Raw genomic sequence first — 19,022 nt, forward strand, 5'->3', positions numbered from 1 at the left:
ATATTTTCTTGGATTTATATAAATATATATTTTAAAAATTTATAAATACATTTCAAAATATACAAAAAATGGCCAAAAATGAAAAAAAAAAATTGTAAACATATTCCAAAATACATTTCAGCAAATATATTTTTTGGGCATTTCTTTGTATATTTTGAAATATATTTAAAAATATATTTTTTGCCGTATGAGTTTAGCTATTATTTTCTTAATGTTTTTAATAACTACTTCAAAGTAACTTTATGATTGTTATAAAGATCATTAACTGGTGTCATTTACAAACCATGGTATCAATATATCAATAAAAAGAGGAATTTATTACTGATACTGATTGATTATTGCATCCATGCTGCTGTGTTGCTTAACATTTGTTTATTCATTTAACAGACACTTTTATTCATTTTCTATTCAATGGCAATAAACAGATTATACAAAGCAAATGTTATACAGCATGTAGTATAATGAAGTTTGTAGTATGTATAATAAAAGGCTTATATAATCTCATAGTGTTGTGGTAACCAATGATTCATGATTATTTCCTATGTTTGTCCCGCACACAAAACACATTGAAATGGGTAGGTGGGTTGAGTGAAGGTCCTTAAAGGTTGAGGCAAATAGTAATAGTTTCATGCATGTAGATGTTTCTATATGAATTTATTTCCACATCCACCTCTCCTCTTTTGCTCCTAATCACAAGTAGATTTATGGACCACACACACAGGAACATCAAGGGACTCACCGCGTTACACCCTGCATTTCTAAGGCAACTACACAAAGGAAGGTGCTTGTATTGTGTCTATGTGTATTTGCCATGTGTGTGTGTGCCATTATGTGTGTGTTCTGCTGTTATCAGTGAAACGTGAAACACCTGCTTTATGGAGACAACAGGAGTTTATATAGCGAGAGAGAGAGAGAGAGAGAGAGAGAGAGAGAGAGAGAGAGAGAGAGAGAGAGAGAGAGAGAGACCTAATGAAACTCTTGTATGTGACGCCCTCTGCTGGTGAATGATGAACATTGCTAAAAAGAGTGTTGCTGTTTATCAACATAAGTTGTGTTGTTTATATTGTTTTTGCCCATTATGATGTGCTAGTTTGCTGATGCAAGCCTCTTGTGCTGTTATTAAATAAAAAAAATTGTGTGTGTGTGTGTGTGTGTGTGTGTGTGTAGTGTATATATTCAAATCCTATTGTGTGTATTGCACAAGAAGCATGTTAGTATATAGTAGAGAGGCGGGGCTTGGCCATGTCAATCATTGGCTGAAAATGAAATTTGTTTGTAAGACTAATTAGAAAGTAATAATAAAGGACAACATTTTGACAGCACTTAGTGTACTTATGCTGCACACATGTACACACAGTACTCACAAAGAAATAATTAGATTTGTCCATGGAATGCTGCAGCTCTGAGATCTGTAATGCTGTGACCTTGTACGACAGAAGATGCAATCTCAGCGATTTTCCTAGCTGGAATTACAGTAATCACACGCATGAATGCAAAACTGTTCCCCCCGTTTAAAAAAAGTCAGCCATGCATATCACACATGCATCTGACAAGATACGATGACACAAAAATCTAAGCACTCGCTTTTAATGAAAGGAGCCTCTTTATATACCTGATTAGGATTTGAATATTGATGGATTTGTGTTTGTGATTACTGATGTGCACATGTGAAACTAACGCACATACACAGATGTGTTTATTGTGTGCAAATCAGAAAGAAAAGTCTAACTCTAATCTGTAAAATATCCATGATTCTCAGGGATACGCCCCTAACTCGTAAACTGAAAGGTTAAAGAAAATCTCGCGTTCATCTCATAAATATAATATATCCGAACACTTTATTATATCTCACTTTTCGTGTCTGGTTTCGTGTTTAGCTGTGAACATTAATTCCGGTCGCACCGGATACACATTTGTATGGATGTGTCGCTGTTTGGTGACGTAGTCAGGATGGCCGAGCGGTCTAAGGCGCTACGTTCAGGTCGTAGTCTCCTCTGGAGGCGTGGGTTCGAATCCCACTTCTGACAACACTTTTTTTTTTACATTTGACTAAACATTTCTATGCGGTGCGTTAAAGCCATCCGGGGTTCATCCGTTCAAGCATAGACATTAAATAAATAAATAGACCGCGCGTTGGCTGCTGCATCGTGGCTCAACGGCGCCGCCATATTAGTGGTGGCAACTTCTAAAGGCATCCGTTGTGAGCAGTTTGATGGTATAAAAACCGTCACACACACACCTCATAACAAGATTCTGGCAATTACGTTTCACAAGTAAGACTAAACAGTTGTTTCTGGTTGTGTTACATACTTTTAACATTATTTTGATGGCAGCTGGAGGCAGACTGTATAGCTATATCTATTTAGCAATTAATTTTGTTGCTTAACGAGAATTCACAATGTTTACCGTTTTTTGTATATAAATTATAAGATGTATGTATTAGAAATATATAAATTGTCAATCTTACTGTTGGTTAGCTGACTTAGTGATGTATTGAAGGTTTCCTAAAGAGAAACATTTGCGGAGTCATTCTCTACTGAATAAAAAACAGCAAAGACCAGCATAAGCTGCTAGCTGGTTTTAGCTGATTTAAGGTGGCAGTAGCTGGTCTAAGCTGGTCCTCCCAGCCTGGCAAAGCTGATCAAGCTGGTGGGTCAGGTTGGTCTTTCAGCATGACCAGCTAAGTCCAGCTAGACCAGCTTAAAAAGTGACCAAAACACAGCTAGAGCAGCTTGCTACACCAGCAATACCAGCTAAAACCAGCTCACCAGCTTATGATGGTCTTAGCTGGATTTTTCAGTAGGGTTGGGAGGTAGCTGAAAGAGGAGAAGGGGTTTCCCTCAAATAATCCTTATGTTGTTAAAGGAATAGTCTACTCATTTTCAATATTAAAATATGTTATTACCTTAACTAAGAATTGTTGATACATCCCTCTATCATCTGTGTGCGTGCACGTAAGCGCTGGAGCGCGCTGCGACGCTTCGATAGCATTTAGCTTAGCCCCATTCATTCAATTGTACCATTTAGAGATAAAGTTAGAAGTGACTAAACACATCAACGTTTTTCCTATTTAATACGAGTAGTTATATGAGCAAGTTTGGTGGTACAAAATAAAACGTAGCGCTTTTCTAAGCGGATTTAAAAGAGGAACTATATTTTATGATGTAATAGCACTTTTGGGAGTACTCGACTCGCCTGAAAAGTCCGCTCCCCTTCTCACTCTCATAATGGCAGAGGGAGGGTGTTACTGCGCCGAGTCGAAGTACTCCCAAAAGTGCTATTACGCCATAAAATATAGTTCCTCTTTTAAATCCGCTTAAAAAAGCACTATGTTTTATTTTGTACCACCAAACTTGCTCGTATAACTACTCGTCTTAAATAGGAAAAACGTTGATGTGTTTGGTCACTTCTAACTTTATCTCTGATTGGTACCATTGAATGAATGGGGCTAAGCTAAATGCTATCAAAGCGTCGCAGCGCGCTCCAGCGCTTACGTGCACGCACACAGATGATAGAGGGATGTATCAACAATTCTTAGTTAAGGTAATAACATATTTTAATATTGAAAATGAGTAGACTATTCCTTTAATATAGCCCAATATATGCTTATATGTGCTATATATATTTATATACATAATTTGCATAAAGTTAAACTTTTCGTAACTTTCTAGCGTCAATGGACATGCACATCCGGTTGCCAACGGTCACTTTCACTCGTATCGCCTAAGGTCCTCTCCCAAATGGCGCACTTCATGTGGGTCTTCGGCGAAGCCCGCACTGCAGTGGCTTCACGCAGGTTACCAACCCAGAAGTCCTTGCGACAGGGCAATCAGATGACGGAAAGGAGGAGTTCACACTGATGGGCAACTTCTCCTACTATTTTCGGTATAAAGCTCAAGTCTGTCCCAAAATATGACTCCTGTGCCCTCGTGGACACACGTCAAGGGTCCCTAAAGTTTTCACTACATGATGTCATTTTTTTATTTTTATTATAGCAAGACAATGAGACATACAATAAGAACATATCACAAAAAATCAAAGTGTAGACTCTGAGGAAGTCAATAAGTCCGGAGTGTGCCATTTGGGACAGGGCCGAAGTCGCCAAGCTGAATGAGATTGCGTCGCTCTGCTACTGCTAATCGCTGGCGGTCTGAACCTGAAGTCGACAAATAACACAAGGTTCGTATCCTCATACAGTATCTGGGAGTATCAACCGAAGGGCAACCTTCCGATCTCTCTGATGAAGCCAATACGCAAAGTGACTTAAACTGCAATTCATCGACTGGCCACTAGATGCTGGCTACAAAAAGGAGTCAATTCCCATAGACCCTCATGTTAAAATGCCCAACTTTACAGCAAAAAAATAATATGTTTACAGCCTGGTACAAATTTTGGTCTTTATAGCTAATTTTGTCCTTCATGACAACTGTAAGGGGGGTAAATTGTTTTGTAACTCATCCGTTAAAATTATATTAAGCCTTAAAGTTCTGCATAATAAGGGCGTGGCCACTTGAATGATAGGTGACCTGCCACTGCTGTCACTAGAGTTGAGCTAGGCGGGAGTGGTTTCAGCAACCAGTCACCTCAGCTTCACCCACCTCCCGCCTCTTTACCCATTTTCGTTTATCCGTGAGTGATGCGCGTTGACGTGTGGCCAAGATGGCGACGGCAGGCCCCGCCAACTATTGGCTTCAAAAAAGCTCTTCACAAAACTATGGGTGACGTCACGGACACTACGTCCATATTTTTTACAGTTTATCGCCCCTTTGAAAACACACACACATTTCTCTTTAGACAGCACATTCTAAAGGCGGCATTAACTTCCCCGCCATATTAGATCGGACAAAATTGCATAATATTTCTTATATTCACAATAAAGTACACACTGACTGAACATTAAAATCGTTTTAGAAATATAAACATGATTTTTTATCCAGAACAATCACATCACAAATTTTTTTTGCTTACTTATCTTAAATAGGCTATAATATAGATATTTATGTGTCTCTGTCTTCATGTTTGTTGTATTAAAAAACAAATTCTTTGCCAAAAAATCTAAATGGGATTTGTAATTGTGATCCACCAGTAGGTTGCACTCCTGTACTGCTCTCTCTCTCTCTCTCTCTCTCTCTCTCTCTCTCTCTCTCTCTCTCTCTCTCTTCATCTCTGAGCGCCTCCATCAGTCTGAATGTCTCAGTAGTGCTGTAACAATGCAGACCGTCTCACATTCTGTTCCTTGTGGACACTTTAAACGATGATACCAGAGAGACAGAGATGACACAAATATACGGGTATGAGACACGCAGGTACTCAACGGTCCCTTGTGTCTGTTCTTATAATAAACACACTTCTCTCTTTCTCTACAGCTGTCATTTATTTGTTACAGATGATTTCCTCTCCCAGCAGACACACATACAGACTTTAACGCTTTCTGATCTTTGATTGATGGCTGTCAGTCACGTACCAAGCACCTTGAATTGAGAAACTGCAATATTGTTTGACTCCGCTGAGATATCAAGATGAACTTGCATTTCTTATCAGATTCTTCCATTAAATTAAATGTATTCATATTTACTTTCTGCATATCAATGTTAAAATTAGTCTGAGGCTAATTTTGATTCTTACATTACGTCTCCTGAGCTATGAAAGGCTGAGCTATGTGGCTCATGTCCCTGTTTTAATGTAACTAATGGATTTCTTCGCCCATTTGAATACAACAGACATGTGAGAAACATAAGTAATTACTCCTTAAGCCACATGATTTTATTTATGTTAGTAGTACATCATGAGATGAGATTCATTTATACACTGCAGCATATATACAGGCTGTGTTACTGTATGTACCATAAGGCCTGTTGAGTTAATGAACATATGATGTGTTGTGATCTACAGGACTCGGATGACCTGCATGCAGGGAACAGATGAAATACTCCCCGGCCTCCATATGGTGTTTCTGCAGGACGTCAAGCCGGCAGAGCGCTGATCAAGAGATTCACATTTACCTTCTGTATGGGTTTGTGTATGGGCATACACACACACACACACACACACACACACACGGGGTTGATGTAGGTACAGATATTATAGAGCCATGGGTCTTGTTTACAAAGATAGCTTACTGACCTGACACTAATGAAATTATGAGATAAGATATGCCGTCAGGGAGGTTAGGGCTCTCTTGCAGGATCTCTATACATCCTTCTGTTATATATGATTGCTATAGGCAGATGATGTTTAATGTGACCCATGCTGGGAAAATGAGTTGGGATGCACACAGTGTAATTTTTAACTACAGCCAAAGAGAGTATAAATGTCGATTTTGGTCGAAATTGAGGTTTTAACCTGATAAGGATCACTGTGCCTTACACGGCACACCCCATCCCTTGCATGTGAGGCTGCATAAACGTCATTGTAACTTTGAAGCATTAAATCTTCAAAATATACGGTCATGCGGCACATTGTTGTAAAGCTAACGGCGCATTCACACGGGGCGTCAGCGTTAACGCTTCCCATTCACTTTAAATGGGTGACGTCATGCGTTGCCGAACTGAATTGTGGATCCGTCAGTGCCGTTGTTCGCGGCAGAAGTTGAACATTTCTCAACTTTTCAAGCGGCAACATGTGCGTCAGCCAATCAGATCGCCTTATGCAAATAACTTAGGCAGAGCCAGCCAATTACGTTTATGGAAGAACGAAGCATGTGTAGCGGCCACTGTAATTGGCTGTTGGCCACGTTCAGACAAGCCTTCCGTTAAGCGTTACGGCGCATTCACACGGGGCGTAAGCGTTAACGCTTAACGGAAGGCTTGTCTGAAGCGTGGCCAACAGCCAATCAAAGTGGACGCTACACATGCTCCGTTCTTCCATAAACGTAATTGGCTGGCTCTGTCTAGGTAATTTGTATAAGGCCATCTGATTGGCTGACGCACGCGTTGCCGCTTGAAAAGTTGAGAAATGTTCAACTTTTGCCGCGAGCAACTGGAGTGACGCGGCGCCGACGGATCCACAATTCAGTTCGGCAACGCATGACGTCACCCATTAAAAGTGAATGGGAAGCGTTAACGCTGACGCCCCGTGTGAATGCGCCGTTAAAGCTTACGCCCCGTGTGAATCCGCCGTTAGACATTCGGGATTCCATTAAGCGCACACAAAGCATAATATGATTTTTAGCAGTCATAAAACTGTAATCTAGTTGTTAGTTACCTGAACCGGTCGGCGCCGATTTAGGATATTTACTTACTTTCAAAATGTTCCCTTTATCCGCTTCGGTGAAATTGTCCAAAACAAATTGTTAATAAATCCTCTTTTAATTCAAAACGATTTGTTCGCCTCACAATCTTGACGTTTCTGACCGAATTACGATATAAATACTGTAAACAATTTGTTCACTACCGGACATTCTTTCGAATCTAACTTTTCATTCAAGATTTATAATGATAAATTCGGATGTCACGTTTATTGTGCAACGTCTGAGGAACAAATATGCCCCCTTGTGGAATTTCAGCTTAATAAAAATAAGTACATTAAAGGGACACTCCACTTTTTTTAAAGGTTAGAGTTAAACATTTGATTTTTACCGTTTTGGAATCCATTCAGCCAATGTCCGGGTCTGGCGCTAGCACTTTTAGCATAGCTTAGCACAATCCATTGAATCTGATTAGACCATTAGCATCACGCAAAAAAATAACTAAAGAGTTTCGATATTTTTCCTATTTAAAACTTGACTCTTCTGTAGTTACATTGTGTACTAAGACTGACGGAAAATTAAAAGTTGCGATTTCTAGGCAGATATGTCTAGGAACTATACTCTCATTCTGGTGTAATAATTAAGGACTTTGCTGCTGTAACATGGCTGCAGCAGGCGTAGTGATATTATGCAGTAAAATAGTCCCCTGCTATTGAAAGATACTATTTTCAGGCGCTGTGTAATAGAGCCCGACCGATTTATCGTTTTGCCGATTTTATCGGCCGATATGAGCATGTCGCAGATATATCTGTATCGGCGTATAAGCCGCAGATATGCGCCGATATGAACGTTTGTTACAGAACACATTAAATGCATTTGAAAGATGTAAGTACTTGTTTGTCCAGCAGAGTGCGCCATATTGGTTGCTAATGGCGACCCAGATCACTCACTGTAGTGACACCATCCAATCCCCCACCCCCTTCACTTGTCAGTCTCTCAGTTCAGGTGGCTGCAGTCACGCAGTGTCTTCTTCACAACATTTTTACACCTGATATTAAGACGCGCTTTGGTCGATTGGATTATAAATGGACAAGAGAGACGCATTCCCGCTTACATTTGGTGTTTTTAATCCGTCTCTTTGTCGACTTGCGAGTTAAAACGCAAGCGGGAGAAATGACGCGAGACGGAGAAATGACACGTTTAAACTACGCGCAGCCGTGCACTTATATAACACTATATGAGATTACTGCTGCTTGTGTTGTTAGGTAACATGCTCATTTCAGAGCAATTGATTCAATAAGCTCGCGCAACTCTACACCCTTGCTAAATAAAAGAGGCGGAGCGAATACGCTTTATTTTTATAAAAGTCTAAAGTTTGCACGGAACCCTGGGTTTGTGTTATAAAAACGTTGTGCACAACATTAAACATAGTGTACATTAGTATGTGCTCCGTCAAGCATTGTCTTCGTAACTGTGAGTGGCTAACTAATTTGTGAAGAACACAACTTACTGTAAAGCTAATAATCAATGACTTCATAAGTTTCCCTTTATAACGTTATTCTCGTCAAAACTGCAAATGATGCAAGTTTTATGTATTTTGTTCTCTTTGTGTTTTAAAGTTATTTATAATAAGTCAAGTTTACTGTTTAGTGCACTGATATCCAACTAATTTTGGATAATAAAGTTTATTGTTCACTTCTTGCCTATAGTATATCTTTGTCACATCAATATAAGTCTTGGATCACCACATTTGTGAGTGATCACCACATATGTGAGTGATCATTGCATTGCATTGTATTTATTCATATACAGTATATTATGTTAAAGTATATAGTGTATTCTATGTACAGTACTTTAGTATAATATACTGTAGTATATACTGAACTATAATATACACATAAAGAATATCGGCCGATATATCGTTATCGGTCTTTTTTTACTTTCTAATATCTGTATCGGCATCGGCCCGAAAAAACGCATATCGGTCGGGCTCTACTGTGTAATATCATTGCGCCTGCTGCACTCATTGTACGGTAGCAAAGTCCTTAATTATTACGACGGAATGAGAAAAATATTGAAACTTTTGATTATTTTTGAGCATGATGCTAATGGTCTAATCAGATTCAATGGATTATGCTAAGCTATGCTAAAAGTAGTAGCGCCAGACCCGGAGATCAGCTAAATAGATTCCAAAAAGGTAAAAATCAAATGAAGAGCTCGAAAATTAGCCTATTTTTTTAAAAAAAGTGGAGTGTTTCTTTATGTCCTCATCTAGCGATTCCAATGCCCTAAATAGTCATTAAACATCTAAAATGATCTTTATTTGTAAGTTTTCTTTGTAAATGCTTAACCTATAGACCCCTTCACGGTTCACGTCACAGGCTGTTCCCACTGCGCATGTCGGGGTCAGAAAAGTCATTACAGCAGATTCAGTTGCGTATTATTCGGTATCGTCAAAAATGCGTACTTACGTCGTGGACTGTGAAAATCGCACCAGGTCTTCCGTTAAGTTTTCGCGAGTCATGCAGAATCTCAAAAACAAAAAAATACAACATCTGCGTCTGCAAGCAATTAACGTGCAGACTGGGACAATGCAAAGATCAAAGAGGCTTGTGTTTGTAGTGCTCACTTCATTTGAGGTAAGTCATCATTTTTCAGCACTGTTAGATTAAATTATAAAGCCTAAATGGTATGAACAGTTCGACCCCGTGCTGCGCGCGCACCCGATAGTCATTCAATGTTTACAAACCTTGAAGGGGTCTATACTAAGATGCTTGTCCTTCCACATGCAGGTCTGACATTTTGGTTTTGGTTTTAAAACATGCAGGAATTAGAAAATACAGTGCAGGATTTGCTTGATGTTAAAAGAGTTTTTTAAGACAAAAAGACATGAAAACGATCTTCCTCATGCTGACTGACAGATCTGAAGCATGCACACAGATGTACAAACACGCTACCCTGATATATACACATTTACACAGAATTACTTAGTTTAATTAATTTTAAAATATCTGTTTTGACAAGAATTCATGCAGATATAATCTGTTATGTCTTAAAGGTGCAGTGTGTAAATGTTAGCGCCATCTAGTGGTGTGGTGCTGGTGAATTGCAACCAATGACTCAGTCCACTGCTTACCCCTCGTTTTTTAATCACATAGAGAAGCTACGGTAGCCGCCACCGGACAAACATGTCATCGGAGACAACGTAGTAAAAAAAAGTTTGTCCATTAAGGGTTTCTGTAGAAACATGGAGGCACAAAATGGCGACTTCCATGTAAGGGGACCCTCTGTATATGTCGATACAACGTCTCATTCTAAGGTAATAAACACGTAACGTTTCATTATGAAAGGTCTTTATTCACCACTGATACTATAGTTTTGTATATTATTTTGCATTTCTGTCAATAGATCCTTCTAAAATTACACACTGCACCTTTAAGTGAATTTTTGGTTAACTGTTGAGGAAAATATCTGATTATATTAGATCCTGTATTAAAGTAGATCTTAAAGCTTTCTGTCTAGATGTCAATCAAACAATAAAAGAAATAAAAAAATTAACACATATTTTCATATAGGTATTGTTTTTGACGTGTGTGCTAAATCTATTGGTTTTACCAGTGAGTTTAAGGTATGGATACATTTTTTTACTTTTGAACCTTCAAAAATCTTTACTTTGCTGACTCGATCAACTTCAAACACATGTAGCTCTGTAATTGTCTTTCAGATTCCAACAAATCATACGTCGTTTAAGTTTTTTCAATAGAGAATGTTTATATATTAATAACTCATTTTTACAATTTTGCTCATTCAGGCTCATTTTGTCAGCACGGGTCACATATAACAAAAAGTTTTTTTTAAAAGCAATGTGGTATTTATCAAGTTTTCTAAGATTTCTTTTATTATCTTTAACCTTGGTGAATAAGTACAGTATCATTTAGTATCATCTATCATCACTGCAGTACGTTTTGATAAGAGAAAGCCTAACCTTGTTTTGACATTTAAATATAAACACACACACACACATACAGAGAGCAAATACACTAAATAAACACGATCTACATGAACACACACACAAAAGAGCAACAGAAATAATCCTCAACAGCATGAATATACATCATAGTGGTCACTTTGTAAACACACAGACATTGTAACACTGATGAATATCCGCTCATCTTTCTTCAGGACTATAGAGAATGCTGTTTACTTTACTCATGATGTGGTTCTCTTAATGCATGTGGACAGTTCACAGACCCCTGGAGAGGGCCGTGCGGTGAAACCACTGAATTTGATCATCTACAGTATGATGTAAGCATGTGTGTGTGGAGGTCTGTTTCAAACGCTTTATTATAGATGCTTGCTTGACCTGAGACTGGGTCAAACTCCCAAAAATCATTTAAAACACTTTACATCTCTTGACCCTTAGTTTCAGCTCCCTAAAGACATTTAGTGTCTTAGTTGTTAACCGTATACATATTAATACAATGAAATCTTTATGCCCTGTCAGTTGTAAATCTACTAATGGTCATAAAATCTTCATTTAATGACCTCACCATTGAGACCATCTATATGCTAATATAGATCTAAAAGTTGAAGAATAACAAGAGCTTGCTAATTAAGTTTTTTCTCCAAAACTGACAAAAATATAGACATATCTTTAGAACGACAATGTCCTTCGTTCAGAAACTGTCTAGCCCTTTTCACACAGACAGTACGGAGAATGCATCCGGGATTTGTCTGGGATCGTTTCATTTTTGGTTCATTCACACCTTCAATGATTTTCTGGAATCTGTGCGTGCGTTCCGTAAAGACACGTGATGTATTTAAAGTCCTGCACTTGTTCGTTTTTTTTTCTCCGCGGCGTCTGAAGTTTGTTAACTTATTTCCGTTATTTATCTCTCCGAAAACCACTCGCATGCATTTTTTGTTTTTTATAAGATCATAAGGAGCGTGTGGCGTGCCGTTTTAGTATGCCGGTGAATGATCTCAGCTTTAGAGTGAATATTTGACGAGCTCCCTGATCTCTGCTTTATTCCAGTTTGCAGACATTTCTCATTGTGATTGATTGTTAATGTGCGTTTTACTTTTCCCATGCTATTGATGAGTTATCTCGTCAATACGAGTTTTTATGGTAATCTGTAATTTCGCCATTATCCACTAGATGGCCAATTTATAAAAAAACTGAAGCAAAAACTAATTTAACAACATTGTAATCTCGATAATCGTTCTGAGTCTGATCTCTAACCATTTTTATTTTACAAAAATGCAATTATTTTAGCTTTTTGCTCAACATTTTGTATTTTTGAAGAAACCACAGAGAGGTTATAGCAGTGCTTCTCAAATAGTGGGGCGGGACCCCCAGGGGGGGCTCGAAGCAACACCGGGGGGGCGCGAGAGACCCCGGGGAAAATACTTTTTCAGGAAGTGATTTTTTTGCACCTTCACTTAAAGACATTACACCCCAAACACGCTGATAAGCCGCTTGCGTTTTTTATTATTATTTATTGATTATATTTAATTACATTTTTCAGTATTAAATGGTCAAAAATATACTATAAATAAGGATTGATTTTTTTATTTCAGGCAAATTGATGCATTTTAAGTCTTTTAAAACTAAAAAACAATGTTAATAAAGTTATTCTTTGTTGTAAGTTGATTGATATTTCTTTTTTGTGTTTTCTTTAATGTTAATAAGGATACAATGCTTTGCAGATGTGTCATTTTATAGACAAATTATACTATTTACAGTCGCAGCGGAGAGTTGGGGGGGCGCGCGAAATGTTTACTTCTTCCTAGGGGGGGGCGTGACAGAAAATAATTGAGAAGCACTGGGTTATAGAAATGAAACAAATGAAGATAAAATGAAACGTTGTTTTCTTGTTTTGTTTGTTTGAAAGCAGAGGGTCTGTTCTTTCATTTGATATATATGTTTATAGAAGAAAAATTTCCTGGGAGGAATTTTGTGTAACTTTTGTAAAAATCACAAAAAATGCTGGCAAGCAACTTTAAAAAAAAAGGCTGATGTGGAATGAGTTAAAACCCCGTTTTAAAAAGCTGAATGAACGATAATTATTGCGATGATGCACATGCATTTTTGTTTATTATTAGCTGATATGAGCGCGTGATGTGCTGTTCTGTTATGCTGGTGAATGATCTCAGCTTCAGCACGGATAGTGACGAGCTCCCTGATCTCTGCTTCAGTCCAGCTTGCAGACATTTCTCGTCGTGAATCTGCGTTTAAATCCCTGGTTTAAAGAGCTAAACTATAACTTCTTGTTGGGATGACACGCATGTCCTCACTACGGCACGCCCCTAACAGCATTGTGTCTGCGTCTTGTTCCCACTGAGGGCTTTCCGGGAATGTTATGGGAATGTTACTAGGTCCTCTTTCCCGGAGCGATCCCAGAACATATGCGGGACGTGTTTGCGTCATTATGATATTAATTAAAGGCGGAGTCCACGATGTTTGAAAAACGCTTTGGAAAATTAGACGGGCCGTCTACCAAAACACACTTATAGCCAATCAAATCAAATAAAATGCCGGATTGCGTATGTGTGGGGCGGGTCTATCAACAGAAGGTCCAGATTCTATTGGGGTAGGGGCGTGTTTGTTTAGGTGATTTCAAATATCAACATTGGCTTTCAAACATCATGGACTCCGCCTTTAAAGATCATGTCCCATGATGGTATTTTGTACATTTCCTTGCTTAAATAAAAAAAAATATTTATCATTAGTAATATGTGTTGCTAAGGACTTCATTTGGACAACTTTAAAGGCAATTTTCTCAATACTTTGATTTTTTGCACCTTCGATCCAGATTTTCAAATAGTTGTATCTCGGCCAAATATTGTCCTATCCTAACAAACCATACATCAACAGAAAGCTTAATTTTTCAGATGATGTATAAATCTCAATAAAAAAATGACCCTTTTGACTGGTTTTGTGGTCCAGGGTCACAAATGATGATGAGGAGGCTCTTGGCTTTTTCAACAACAGGATAAACGTCTGGGAAGTAGATTTTTTGTGTTAAATCTCATGACTGTGGTATGTTTGAGGAAGGTGATGTGTGTGTAGATGATCAGAAATAGCATTATCAGAATTCACATTATTAGCATCTTCATTTCATCTTTTTAGTATCAGAATAGAAACCTGTATGTCTGGTTGCCATGGAGATGCTTACTCCTCAGTACAGCATCACTTGTTGATGCTCATGAAAACAACAAACAAACGTAAGCTGTGTCCCAATTCGAAGGCTACGACCTTCTACGTATTCTAAGACCAGCAGCGCAACTGAAGGCTAGTAAGGCTGTCCCAATTCAAAGGCTGCTTTAAATGAAGCCTCAAAAATGCGTAATTATTTCTTCGGATAGAACGAATGGGTCCTTCACAGCCTAGGCTATCTTGAGATTCATTGCGTGCCTGTAACGGCTGGATATTTTAAAATAAACATTTAAATTTAATTAATTTCAGTTATTAATTAAAAGTGTGTATTTGGCAGAAAAAAGTTTTGTTTATAATTTTGTAATAATATTTTTCTGTGTATGTTACGTGTATTTTTAACGTTGATTCATTTGATATACTGTTTTTAGTTTAAAGGGGAAATATAATGAAAATCTGACTTTTCCATGTTTAAGTGCTGTAATTGGGTCACCAGTGCTTCTATCAACTTAGAAAACGTGAAAAAGATCAACCCAGTAACTTAGTTTTAGTAAACCATTCTCTGCAAGCATGTGAAAAAATAGCTCATTGAAATTTGGCTCCCCTTGTGATGTCAAAAGGGGATAATACCAACCCTTAATCTGCACTATCCAACCACGACACTGCCATTTAGTGCAGAGAGAGAGAAAGAAAATAATTTACAGCCAGAGCTGCACTGTAAAAAATACTTTGCTGCCTTAAAATTTTTGTTGAATCAACTAGGATTTACAAGTCATTTCAACTTACTGTTATTTATCTTGACTACAGATCAGTTGTTATAACTACAGGTGAGTTATAACTTATAAAATTAAGTTTACTTTTCTCAACTATATTTTATAAGTTGTGACAACTCATCTTTGTTGACATGACTTGTAAATCTGAGTTGATTTAACAAAAAATTTTAAGGCAGCAAAGCATTTTTTACAGTGTGGGTAGATTACTTATGAATTGTAATTCGTTACTAATTACCAATTACATGACAAAATTTGTAGTCAGTAATATAATCTCTTAGATAACACATCATTGGTAACGTAATTTGACTACTTTTGGATTACATTTAGATTACTTTTGACAAATCTTATTTATATAGTTCAAATATATAAAGAGGGAAAAATATATTCAATTCTTTTTCACCAACAAGAGCCTTAAAAACTCATTTTTAAAGTGCAATGTACAGACAGTTAATATTTCAGAATACCAACGCTGATTTACTTTGCTATTAGTGTCAACTGAACACATTGAATAAAACAAAAGCAAACTTTATGAATTTAAAACATATACTTAAAGTAAATAAAAACATAAACAGCAACACTGCAACAACATGTTGAATTTCATGAAATTCACTGCAACAACACTGCTAGGTCTAAAATTGCACCTCACAAATAAAACTGAAGTGTTTCTTTAAACCACGAGTTTCATTAAAAATGAAACTATACATCCAGACAGTGATCAAACGATAAGCGCTGCTCCATTTTGCATTTTGTCTCGTCGTTGCTTCTCTCCTGTGCAATTCCACACCCCCCTCTTCCCCGGAAAAACTCGAACAATCACGAATGTGATAGCCTAAGTGCGGTAGGTACATTTATTATGAAAAATGTAAACAAAATATGAGATTTACTAAATTGGGAACATCTTATTGCCATAGTGTGAATAATATGCAATCATATAATCCATAAAAAATTTACGTTAGTCTGATTAGGAGTATTTTAAAATGTAGTTTAAGTACTTGATTTTTGGAATCTTACGTAATTCAGATTTAATGTAATCCGTTACTACCCAACTCTGTTTACAGCACAATTGAGTTTTAGTTTCAACACACCACCATCATGGTGATCAAAGTTTGCATTTCATCAGCTTATGTATTTAAAAGGATATACCCAAAAACGGCACGTACAGCAGGTGATGCAAATTATGCGCCAGCCTTCGAATTATAGAGTGTGTGTGCTCGCATCAGAAGAATGATTTAAACCAAAACCTGTGCACGTTTGTGTGTTTTTTGTGAATGTGTTTGTTTGTTTGTGTATGTGTGTTTTTGTGAGTGCAGGTTTGGGTGTGTGTCTGGTTGAGTAATACACGTTAATACATGGGAAAAAAAAGAGAGGAGAGCAAATAAAATGTGAAATGGTTAAAAAACATGAGATTGAAAACGTTGCTCCTGTGAAAACAGTGCTATGTGCTTGTATTGTGTCTCTCGGCTGCTGTAGGGCTTTACAGCTCCTCTGAAAGCCATACAGTGGCGTTATGAGAATCATATGAAGAGTTTTTACTCTTCTCCTGGTGACTTTAGCCTTCAGCTCTTCTCTTGGTAAACCACATACACACACACACACACACACACATACATACACAGGCTTGCACTTCAGATGTGTGCCCTGGCCATGGGAACTTTCTTTTTATAAATATATTTTTAGTTCATTGTGACATCACTGTATGGCCAGCAGCGCTATACCACTCACTATTATACTTTAAGCCATAAACAGGCTGTACTGAAACATCTGCTAACATTTTCCAGCTCAGGTTTTCTCATTCTCTCGGTTTTCTCCCTACAGCTCCATTTGCCCTCAATTGAAATCCCCCATTACAGAAATCTGAGTTTGGATGCACATTCAACTCAACTTGGTCATCTGTAAGGTAAGAGGTGGAGAAAAATAAACACAGCTGTTTCTTAGAAAATGTAGAGATTTGTTATTACGCACTTTGTGATGTTTTAAGTGATCTTGTGCTGTCCCTTTTATTTTTTTTGAACAAAAAAATCAACATGAAATGACACATAATGCGTTAAAATAATAAAATCCAATGGGTAAAAAATTAACACATCCTACAAAACTTGCATCCAACCCACATTACCATCCAGAATTTCGATGACTTTTTGGTTATCCATACAGTATATGTGTGTTTCTGTAGTCAGATCATTATTCACATGAATGGAGGTTTGTTAAGGATGTTTTCCGTTCTGTTGCCGTATTGATCAGGGTGTCTGATTCCGGCAGAGATTTGACAACAAGTAGGTCACCGTCACACCTCCTCCTGTTCATAATAAATGAATAACAACATTTCACAATATTGACTGTCTGACATGGACATTGTTTTTGTCCAGTATATCAATCTTTTACATATCTTTATATATTTTACAGATATGGCACCATTAAAGGGCACCTAAAATGGCCATTTTTACAAAATGTAAGTCTAATGGTGCATTCACACCAGCCGCGGTGGAGGCGGCAAAAACGCGCTATTCTCACTTCATTCGTTCGTGAAATTCTAGTCATTCGAGACATTCACAAGGAAATTTGCGTGATGGGAGGGGCTTCTGCGACTCCGCTGAGACTCCACTCGCTTCCTGTAATCACATCACTACTACAGCAAGGTCCTGATTTGTTAACACGGCACAGAAATCCGCCGAAGTTCATATTTTTCAACTTGCGTGTTTCCCGTGGCAATGCTCAATTTGCGCGGACTTAACATGTAAATCACTCGCGTTTGCCGCCTCTACCAAGTCTGGTGTGAACCCTGCATTAGGTGTGCCTAAAATGTGTCTGCAAAGTTTCAGCTCAAAATACCCCACATATCATTTATTATACAGTCCAAAATGACCCTATTTGGGTGAGAGCAAAAAATGTCCTGTTTTAATCTCTACCTTTAAATGCAAATGAGCTACAGCTCCTCACTCCCCTGCCAAAAAAGACAACACTTTCAGTTAAAATAGATCTGATTCCTGTGAATACAGTCTGAGACAATAGTATCCCATTATTTAGATATGGCAGACAGTGTACAACTTGCTGAGGGGGGAAACTATGGTAATGCAGGGCTGTCAGTCAGTGGCTGTAGGCGGGGCTTTATCAGTGTGACCTCACATTACCCAGAGGTTTAAAATGGCATGCTTTTATAGGGGTTAACAAAGAAAGATTTGAAAGGATTTTTTTTTTGTTGTAGGTGGTTGTAAATGTGAATTTCGCATAGTAGGTGCCCTTTAACTCTTTTTCCATTTTTTATGTTTTTCACAAAAGTTGCCTTCCAGAAAATGTTCCTCTTTAAATACAGGTGTATGCAAAAGTTTGGGCACCCCTGACAATTTCCAATATTTTCATTTATAAATATTTGGGTGTTTGGATCAGCAGTTTCATTTTGATCTATCAAATAACCGAAGGACACAGTCATATTTCAGTAGTGAAATGAGGTTTATTGGATTAACAAAAAATGCGCAATATGCATCAAAATGAAAATAGACAGGTGCATAAATATGGGCACCCCAACAAAAAAAATCACATCAATATTTAGTAGAGCCTCCTTTAGCAGAAACAACAGCCTCTTGACGCTTCCTATATATGAGTGTCTGAATTCTGGATGAACGTATTTTGGAAATTGTCAGGGGTGCTCAAATTTTTGCATACGATTGTATACAGTATAAACATACAATATATCAAATGAACGAACAGACCCTCTGTCTTAAAAAAAAAGATTTCATCCTACCTTCATTTGTTCTCTTTTTAGAGAACAAGTAGATTTCTTTAAAAATAGCAAATTTTGAGCAAAAAGCTGAGATAATTGCGTTTTTGTGAAAGACTTTTGATAGAGATGAGATTCAGAGCAATGATCAAAACATACACAGAGTTTGAACTGTTTGCCCTAATAGTGCGTTCA

General features: G+C 37.7%; 1 protein-coding gene and 1 non-coding gene across 2 annotated transcripts in view; both read left to right on the plus strand.

Annotated features, from left to right (window-relative positions):
• Window positions 1-1,944: 1,944 nt before the first annotated feature.
• trnal-cag (transfer RNA leucine (anticodon CAG)) lies at window positions 1,945-2,027 on the plus strand. The gene has a single exon. It is a non-coding gene; the product is annotated as a tRNA-Leu (tRNA).
• Window positions 2,028-2,155: 128 nt separating this feature from the next.
• Window positions 2,156-19,022, plus strand: part of LOC129423207 (synaptic vesicle glycoprotein 2C) — an 82,997-nt gene continuing 66,130 nt past the window's right edge. Inside the window, exons 1-3 of the mRNA XM_073871532.1 lie at window positions 2,156-2,273; window positions 5,893-6,007; window positions 16,931-17,012. The gene's annotated coding sequence lies outside the window, so the exon portion shown is untranslated. The remainder of the gene's footprint in view (window positions 2,274-5,892; window positions 6,008-16,930; window positions 17,013-19,022) is intronic.

Source organism: Misgurnus anguillicaudatus, chromosome 9 (assembly GCF_027580225.2).
Source record: "Misgurnus anguillicaudatus chromosome 9, ASM2758022v2, whole genome shotgun sequence".
Lineage (NCBI taxonomy): Eukaryota > Metazoa > Chordata > Actinopteri > Cypriniformes > Cobitidae > Misgurnus > Misgurnus anguillicaudatus.